This window comes from Prionailurus bengalensis, chromosome A1 (genome assembly GCF_016509475.1).
Source record: "Prionailurus bengalensis isolate Pbe53 chromosome A1, Fcat_Pben_1.1_paternal_pri, whole genome shotgun sequence".
Taxonomy (NCBI): Eukaryota; Metazoa; Chordata; class Mammalia; order Carnivora; family Felidae; genus Prionailurus; species Prionailurus bengalensis.
In genome coordinates, this window is record NC_057343.1 from 77,568,181 (window position 1) to 77,577,152 (window position 8,972).

Below are 8,972 nucleotides of genomic sequence, written 5' to 3' on the forward strand. Positions count from 1 at the left end.
TTTTCTGCTCTCATTGTTATGATCTAACATTTCTATCCCCAAAGGCACTGACTAGGGACCCATGAATCTGAAACAGAAAAGGTAAGGGAGAATGTTCCTAAGTAACCCATGAGGACAAATATTCATGCATTGTAAGGGTCAACCCCTGGAACACAGGTCAGCTACCATCACTGTTTATATTTATTGTTGAACTTGTGAACTATTCAACAGCATAGGTCTTATAAAGGGAACTGTCATCCAAACAGGAGGGATTTTTTTTTTTTGATACTCAAATAGGATAAGCAAAATATTTTAAGCAAGATGTCTTGGCAATGCACTTTGTAACAGGCTTCTGTGTGTGTGAGTGCGGCCATAAGAATATTTCATGTATTGTGTTGCACTGGTAGAAATAAGATATGTTGAATGGCTCCAATTAGGACGGAGTGCTTCTCTCCACAGGACACTTGGAGGGGCAGGGAGGATGCAGGTGTAAAGGCTCCGCGCAGTTTTGGCTTCCTTGTGATTGCAGAACCATCTGGAATGGAATTGGGGAGGTTTGTGCATAGTACAAAGACAGAAGCCATGCCGCTAAGAATTTAGGCTGTGAAGAGGAAACACGTTGAGACGCTGTTCCTAAAAACACCTTGGCCAGAAACTAGCCTGTCATTCTTTCCTCGGTATGATATTCAGACTGGGGGTGCCTGGGTGGTTCAGTCCGTTGAGTGTCTGACTCTTGTTTTCGGCTCATGTCATGATCTCATGGGACAGATGCCCACATCAGGCTCTGCACTGACAGTGTGGAGCCTGCTTGGGCTTCTCTCTCTTTCTCTCTCTCTCTCTCTGCCCCTACCCAGGTCATGCTCTCTCTCTGTTTCTAAAATAAATAGACATTAAAAAAAAGTATGATATTCAGACTAACTTGGAAATGTGTGTGACTATATATTGCTTTCCTTTTCTCCAGCTGACCATTGTCTAATGGAAGAAAATCTTAAAGGAATCATGGGGAAGACAACATGGTCAATGTCTAATTTTAGGTTGATGACCCCTCATCCTTCTTCAAGCCCTGCACCATTTTCCATTTCTATTTGGAAATGTTAACGTCTCTGCCTAGCATGTCAAAAAGTTGTGGAAAGAACAGTTCGACCTAATCAGTCTTATTTTGCACAACAAAGAAATCTCAAAGGAGAATGTTTAATTTATTACCTTTGTGAAAAACGAAGCTCTGAATTATAGATTATAATTATTTTTCTGTGAGTTCTTTCTGAAGACATTAAAGATCTTTTTGCTTTATGCCTCTTTATCCACAAAAATATTTAAAGATAAAATTAAGGTATTTTTATTAAATTACTAAATATAGAACTTCATGGCTTGGTTGTAAAGAGAATGTTATATAGTAAAGAGTTTTTACAATGATTTTTGTGTATAGATACACGCATTGCTTTTGAGTTGGAATTAATTATGAGGGACTACAGCCCAGCTTTCCTAATGCAAGGACGCTACTTTCATAATGAATGGCCCTTGCGTGGTGTGTCTAAAGGTCATTAAGAGTTGAAGTCTGCCTTATGTCATTCAGTTGGAGAAGCCTCCTCTTGCAATAAACAGAACAAGGTGTCCTCGCAGAGGAGACCCCACAGCTTGGTGACCATCAGAGATATACATGTATTCAGTCTCCCAAGTTTGAAACTACCTAAGCCAAACAATGAATACATTTCTGCACTACTAAAGGCTAAGGTAAAAGTCAGTTAATTTGAAAAAAAAAAAAAGGTTCATTATAGGAAGTGAGCATTAAACTTCTATGACCCACCTTCAAAAATATCCATACCTCTGTTATCTGCATATTATCTATCTATCTATCATCTATTACCTATCATCTGTCTATCTACCTATCTATTATCTATCTATCTATCTATCTACCTATCATCTATCATTTGTCATCTATCTGTTATCTACTTATCAACCTATCTACACACACATGTGTACTGATAGGTACATAGACATATCTATCTATATGTCATTTCTGTATGTGTAGTATACGTAATATGTCTAAATAAATAGGCATATATCCATATATTATGTACATCAGTGTATAGGAAGAGATCTCTAGGAGGTTGTAATTGTTGCTTTCAAGGATAAAACGACCACTGCATATATCATTCAGTCTCAAAAATCTGTCTCATTTGAATGTCTGCCACTCAGGCCAACTTCTCCACAATGCATCCTCCACACAGGAAAAGAGAAAAGATACGAATGAGCACATACAGATACATAGATATGTGGATACAGATATAGATACAGACACAGATGTATAGACATATACTTCTTTTTTTTTTTATGTTTATTTCTTTTGAGGGAAAGAGTGAGAGCTTGAGCAGGGGAGGGGCAGAGAGAGAGGGAGAGAGAATCCCAGGCAGGCTCTCCACTGTCAGCATGGAGCCCGATGCAGGGCTCAAACTCACGAACTGTGAGATCATGACCTGAGCCGAAATCAAGAGTCAGATGCTTAACTGACTGAGCCACCCCGGCGCCCTACTTAGTTTACATTTTTAAAAAATTCTCTAAAATACTTTTGTTCTCCTCGGTTTTTCTTATGCATCAGGAGGGCTAAAATTCTTTGATTCTAGTCTAACGGACTTATTATTGGAGACATTTTAGAGCACATAACAATATCTGGAAAAACATTACGTAAATTCTTTACTTAACCCAATCCCGACCTTAAGCCCTGCTTCCTCACCAGGTGTGACAGAGTGTAACAGAAAGGCTGGCTCCAGGGGAGACTCAGCCCCGGGACCACTGAATGACACATCCACCAATTCCAATCCCTCTCTCTTATTAGCCATATGGATTTGGGCACATAACCTAATCCCGACACCACAACGTTCCTATCAGTGCAATGTGGGGAAAACATCATCTACCTCATAAAATTATTGTAAGAATTTTTCTAATACTAGTGGAAAAGTAACAGAGTGCCTTAAAAAAAGTGTTCCATAAATGTTAGTCGTTATTGAGTGGAAGATGAGAAAATATTTATTCATTCTCCTTTCTCTAAATTCAATATAAAGCTATTATACTGAAATTATTGATCTTTAAAGTATTCATTAACGACCTAAAATTATATTGTAATTTACGACTGACATCCTAAGGGATAGATACTTTAGACTACCTTTGGCTGTGTATTTTCTTACGACACCATAGTCTGTTTTTTCACTATAACTTTGCGTTGTCCCTCAACAAGGCAGAAAGTTCTTAAGCGTAGGGCCTTCCTCTTAATCTGTTCAGTTGCATCTTTAACTGTCACTGATAGATGACAAGGTTAAGGGCTCTGTATCTATGCCTCTATAACTTCCCAGAGAGCTTATCGGGTGCCCTATGGGCTGTAGACGATATTTACTGACTGAGTTAGATAACAAGGCTATATATTTGAATGGCCCACACCAAGTGGTTTACTATCCCAGCTGTGCAGAGGTAATGTTAAATTCAAGAGAAACATATATTTTCGGTGTTTAGAGAACTGGAGTCACGGCAATGTAAAATGACCCTCACCAGGAAATCTTTGATTACTTGGACAACTCTTGGGAGATATACAACATTTTACAGATTGATTATTCCTATCTTCTATATTTCTGTTGCTCTTACATACAGATCATTAGGCAGAAATAGCCCTTGTTTCAGACCTATGTAAATCTTTCAATGAACGCAGAGCTAAGGCAGCCTGGTTTAAAATGTTACACTACTATATTTAATGGGATTACCTTCTAGTGTATGAAGGGAGAAGTAAATTTTTGGGGGAAATCTAATCAATGATGCTATAAGAATTAATTGCAAAAGACTGGACTCATTTAACTCTTATTCTATAAAAATGGTCAATAAAAAAATACGGTTAGTGCTAGCATAGGGTAAATCTGTCAATAATTGTCAGGCAATATGTAATACTGACTTTCAATGAACTGAAGGGAACTTGCTTGGGTTTACTTTTGCAGAAAACATACAAGTGCGAAATCATTTTACCTAAAGATAATCTAAATTAATATTTTTGCCAGATGGCTTCTGTGTTTTTTTTTCCTCAACATTTATTGTAAAAGTGTTCAGATACAGCAAAGTTGAAGTCACTTGTAGGTGAACATCCAATTACTCACTGCCTGGATTCTAGCATTAGCATTTAACTAAAGTTTCTTTATCATCTGCCCATCTATTTTTCCATTCCTGTATCCAGCAATTAATCATCCTATGTTCTTTTTTTTAAGTTTATCAATTTACTTTGAGAAAGACAGAGAGTGGGACAGGGACAGAGAGAGAGGGAGACAGAGAATCTCAAGCAGGCTCCAGTGTCCTATGTGGGGCTCGTACCCGTGAAGCGTGAGATCACGACCTGAGCCGAAACAAAGAGTCAGACGCTTAACCGACTGGGCCACCCAGGCGCCCCATCATCATATGTTCTTGATGCATTTCCAAGTACATCCAAGTACCTGCAAGTTCCATTGGTCCTAAATACCTAAGCAGCACGTCATGATTTTGAGTACTTGTTTCTATTCTTTGGGTGTAAGGTTGACACAAAATGAAATGCACAGTGTTCAAGTGTATGCTCTCTGAATTTTGGCAAATGCTTACAACCCAAAGCCCTGTCAAGATATAGAGCATCGCCATCACCCAGAAGGTTCCTTCGTACTTCTTTCTGGTCAATCCCTACCCATTTTCCCAGAGGCCAGCACCCGTCTTTCCCTCGGCCACAGATGATTCTTTTCCTCCTCTTGAATTTTACATCCGCGCACACGTTTTCTTCTGTGTAGCACATCTTTGACTCAGCGTAGTGCCTTTGGACTCATCCACACCCATACCAACAGTCTACACTCTGTTGTTGCTGCGTGTTTGGGGGCCCTACTATGGATGGAGAGCCAGGCTCTTTCCAGTTAGTGGCCTGTCACACATCAAGCTCTTATGGACATGTGGTACCAATCTTTTTGTGAACTTGATGGTTTCATTTCTGTTTGGTAAATCCCTAGGGATGGGCTTGCGGGCTCACACTGTAGGTGAGCATCTAGTTATCGCTTTTCTTTCTTCCCCCTAATTTTCTCAAAACACAACCTATGGGGCGGGTACTATTGCTACCATCATTTTGCAAAGGAAACAATCACGAAAATGTTGTGGACGCACAGAGAGGGAGAAAGCCAAAGTGGGACCCCAGGAATTTGGTTCCAAAATTCGTGCTTCTAGCACATGGTAGAGTATTGCAAAACAAGTTGGGAGCAATGTCCAGGAGGCAGGTCATGAGTGCCTGGTAAACCATTTGAAGGATTTAGGGTCTATCTCACGTGATGAGCCGCCTGAGTTATTCATTTCTCTGTTTGCTATTGAAGGTCTGAAAACCAGGAATGACGTGTTTGTATCTGTGCCCTGGAAAGATGAACACATTTCCAGGTGTGCAGAGAGGGGCAGGCAACTCAGAGCTTAGTGGCGCTGTCATTATGATTTCTTCATTCAATTATTCGGCCAATGAGTACCCACTGTGTGTGAGAAGGTATTCCAGGATCTGGGAATCCAGCTCTGGACAAAAAGACATCTTTCGGGGAGCTTACGTTTCAGTGGATAGAGAAACATAATAAATAAATGAACAAAAATGTAGTCTGCCAGGTAGAAAACAAACATCTGGAGAGTCATAAAGCAGGGTAAGAGAGAAATGGAGATTTTCGCAGCGTGAGGAGCCGCTAAGCTTTTACCGAGTGATCCAGGAAAGCCTCTAATCTGGGAGTTGCAAGAGGGGCCTGGGGGAGGCTGAGGGAGTGAGTTACACAGACGTCTGGAGCAAGAGTCTTCCATTTAGAGGTATAGCAGGTGCAAAGGTCCTGAGCGGGGAGTGTGCATGTCACATCGAAGGCTCAGACAAGGAAAAGAGGGGGTAGGAGAGGTTGCTCGTGGCCGTGAAAAGACCATGGCAGTTCTAGACCTGTGTTTTCATGAAAGAACTTCCTGGGAGAAATGACAGCGCCCGGATTTAATAGCTGATTCTGGCTGCTCTCTGGTGAACGTGACCCCGGTATCCAGAGGCTGTAAAAGGGTAGCAGTTCGGAGAGAAAAGCATGTTGTTTGTTCTCCTTTCGGACTGAAGGTGTTGCGGGGCATCTTCTAAGTACTGTCTCTTCTGCTGAGCTGATCTGCAGGAAGTTTCCAGTGGGAACCTGTTTCCCTTCGTGTTTCATCCGGAGCACAGGCGGCCCGTGTCCCACGCTGCCACCCCCCACCCCCCGGGCTCTCTTCCTCCTTTGCTGGCACGTCTCCCTTTCCACTGGAAGCACCGGCTTGAAACCCCGCCATCTGTTTTGTCAGTGCAACAACTCACGGGTCGGGTGCCGAGGCAAGGCGGCCACGCTCGGATGTGCACGGGCTCCCAGGGCCCCGCACGCTGCCCGGACCTGTTCCCAAATGGGGACAACGGGTGCGACACACCGAGCTGGTGCTCCGGCCAGCTTGTGGGCCCGGCAGGGACAGAGCTCAATGGCTGTTAAGTGCTTTCCTTCTGGAAAGTTGTGGATTAACCCCAGAGAACCCTTGGCCTCCCGGGGCCTCTCGTCGTGATACAGACTGTTGTGCTTCTGACGGCTGGACGCCGTGAGCACAGCACCTCGGTGTCCCCGTGCTCCTCCGGAGCCTCACTGAGAACTGTCTGGAGGGTGACCAGGTCCCCACACTGACAGCTCTGTCAGGGACAAGGAGAGAGAGGCCCAGGAGGGATGCGGAGCACTGCCGGGAGCACTCATCAATCAGGGTCTTTGTCTCCCCATGAAATCCTTCAGGAGACAGACAGAGGAGCCTGTGTGTGTGTGTGTGTGTGTGTGTGTGTGTGTTTAATTTATTTATTTCTTTATTTTGAGAGGGAGAGAGAGCACGATGGGGGGAGAGGCAGAAAAGAGGGAGAGAGAGAATCCCAACCAGGCTCTGCACTGTCAGCACAGAGCCCGACGCGGGGCTTGAACTCAGAACCTCAAGATCAGGACCTGAGCCGAAGCCAAGAGTTTGAGGTTTAACCCACTGAGCCACCCAGACTTCTCAGGATCCTGTATTTTTAAGGGTTCCTCTGTGGGGCGCCTGGGTGGCTCGGTGGGCTAAGTATCCGACTTCGGCTCAGGTCACCATCTCGCGGTTTGTGAGTTCAAGCCCCATGTCCGGCTCTGTGCTGACAGCTCAGACCCTGGAGCCGGATTCAGATTCTTGTGTCCCTCTCTCTCTGCCCCCGCCCCGTTTGTACTCTGTCTCTCAAAAATAAATAAACGTTAAAAAAAAAATTTAAAAATAAAGGTTCCTGTGTTCCAGCCATCAACAGAGGCCCCGGGGCAAACGTGTGCTTTCATACTTCGTACTTCTCTTGACCTATTTTCTCCTCATTTTTCAGCTCGTCTCTCCACAGACATCCCTCACCTGGCATCAGGAGAACAAGATGAACTCCGCGTAGCCTCTCACGCGTGGCTCTTTCCCACAGCACCTTGCCCCTCACTTAGGCGTAGGAGCGCAAAAAGGCAGATGAACCAAGCCGCAGAGGAACCAATTTGAAAACCTAGATTTCCGTCTTTCTAGACATTTGAAGGTTTAAACTGAATCCACTCTTTAATTGATTCCAATTGCACATTTATTCTAGAAAATCTCATTTTGTGATACTAACACAATTGACTAAAACTTGGTGTCAGGAATGCAGAGAGGACAGTTTTTTCCTTCCCACTTGAAACACCACATGAATGATTTGGATATAACTTCAATTAAAAAACAGATGGCAATGTTTGGAAATAAGGATAACGGATTATTATGCTTTTCCTTCTTTTATTTCTGGATTCGACGCTTTAAAAATTTTTTTAATGTTTGTGGTTGAGAGAGAGAGAGAGAGAGAGACAGACTGTGAGTGGGGGAGGGGCAGAGGGAGAAGGAGACACAGAATCTGAAGCAGGCTCCAGACTTGGAGCTGTCAGCACAGAGCCCGACGCGGGGCTCAAATCCATGGACCACGAGATCATGACCTGAGCTGAAGCCGGACGCTTAACTGACTGAGTCACACGGTTGCCCCTGGATTCTGTACTTTACTTCCCAATCTATCTTTTTTTTTTTAACGTTTATTTATTTTTGAGAGAGAGAGAGAGACAGAGCATGAACGGGCGAGGGTCAGAGAGAGAGGGAGACAGAATCTGAAACGGGCTCCAGGCTCTGAGCTGTCAGCACAGAGCCCGACGCGGGGCTCGAACTCACAGACCCGAGATCATGACCTGAGCCGAAGTTGGACACTCAACCAACTGAGCCACCCAGGCGCCCCCCAATCTATTTTTTGTAAAGATGTTTATCTATTTATTGAGAGAGAGAGAGAGAGAGAGAGAGAGAATGAGTGGGGGAGCGGCAGAGAGAGAGAGAGAATCCCAAGTAGACTCCGCTCTGCCAGTGCAGAGCTCTACTCAGGGTTCAGACTCTAAACCGTGAGATCGTGACCTGAGCCAAAATTCAGAGTTGGACGCGTAACCGACTGAGCCACCCAAGCGCCCCTCCCAATCTGTGTTTTGACCAGAGTGTGTTCAAACGGTAATTAAAAAAAATAAATCGTATCTTTCCCATTTCACATCTTGCTCGTACTCCGTATAAGCTATGTCATATCCTGTGTTTGACAGCATTCCTTACGCTGTGTTTCTCTCTTTGATTTTTTTTTTTTCTTTTTCTAGAACATCGCCTGCTTTCCAGACCGATCTGGTCCTGCCCTCTTCCTCCATCTGCTTATTTTAGCCACATTGCCGTCCACCTCGGTGCACTTCTGCACAGCCTCCCCACACCCCGGCCATTAATCACGCAACAACAAATACCTTGGGAGCACCGCTTGAAAAATGAGTCAGCTTCTGGAGCTCTCTGCTTCATGTTTTAATGGAGCTTCAGTAAAACTATTTAGAGACCACTTTTGGATAATTCTGCTTTTTGAAAAAAAAAATGGAAGCCTCCTCACAAAAATAAAGGAAAAAGAGTAGCATTCAAAGAAA

At 43.7% G+C, this 8,972-nt stretch overlaps 1 long non-coding RNA gene across 3 annotated transcripts in view; it reads left to right on the plus strand.

The window, feature by feature from the left end:
- The window catches only part of LOC122484814, a 222,102-nt gene extending 213,334 nt beyond the window's left edge, over positions 1 to 8,768 (plus strand). For all 3 annotated transcript variants that reach the window (XR_006297723.1, XR_006297720.1, XR_006297722.1), the window contains one exon: positions 8,664 to 8,768. This is a non-coding gene — a long non-coding RNA (uncharacterized LOC122484814). The remainder of the gene's footprint in view (positions 1 to 8,663) is intronic.
- The last annotated feature ends 204 nt before the right edge of the window (positions 8,769 to 8,972 follow it).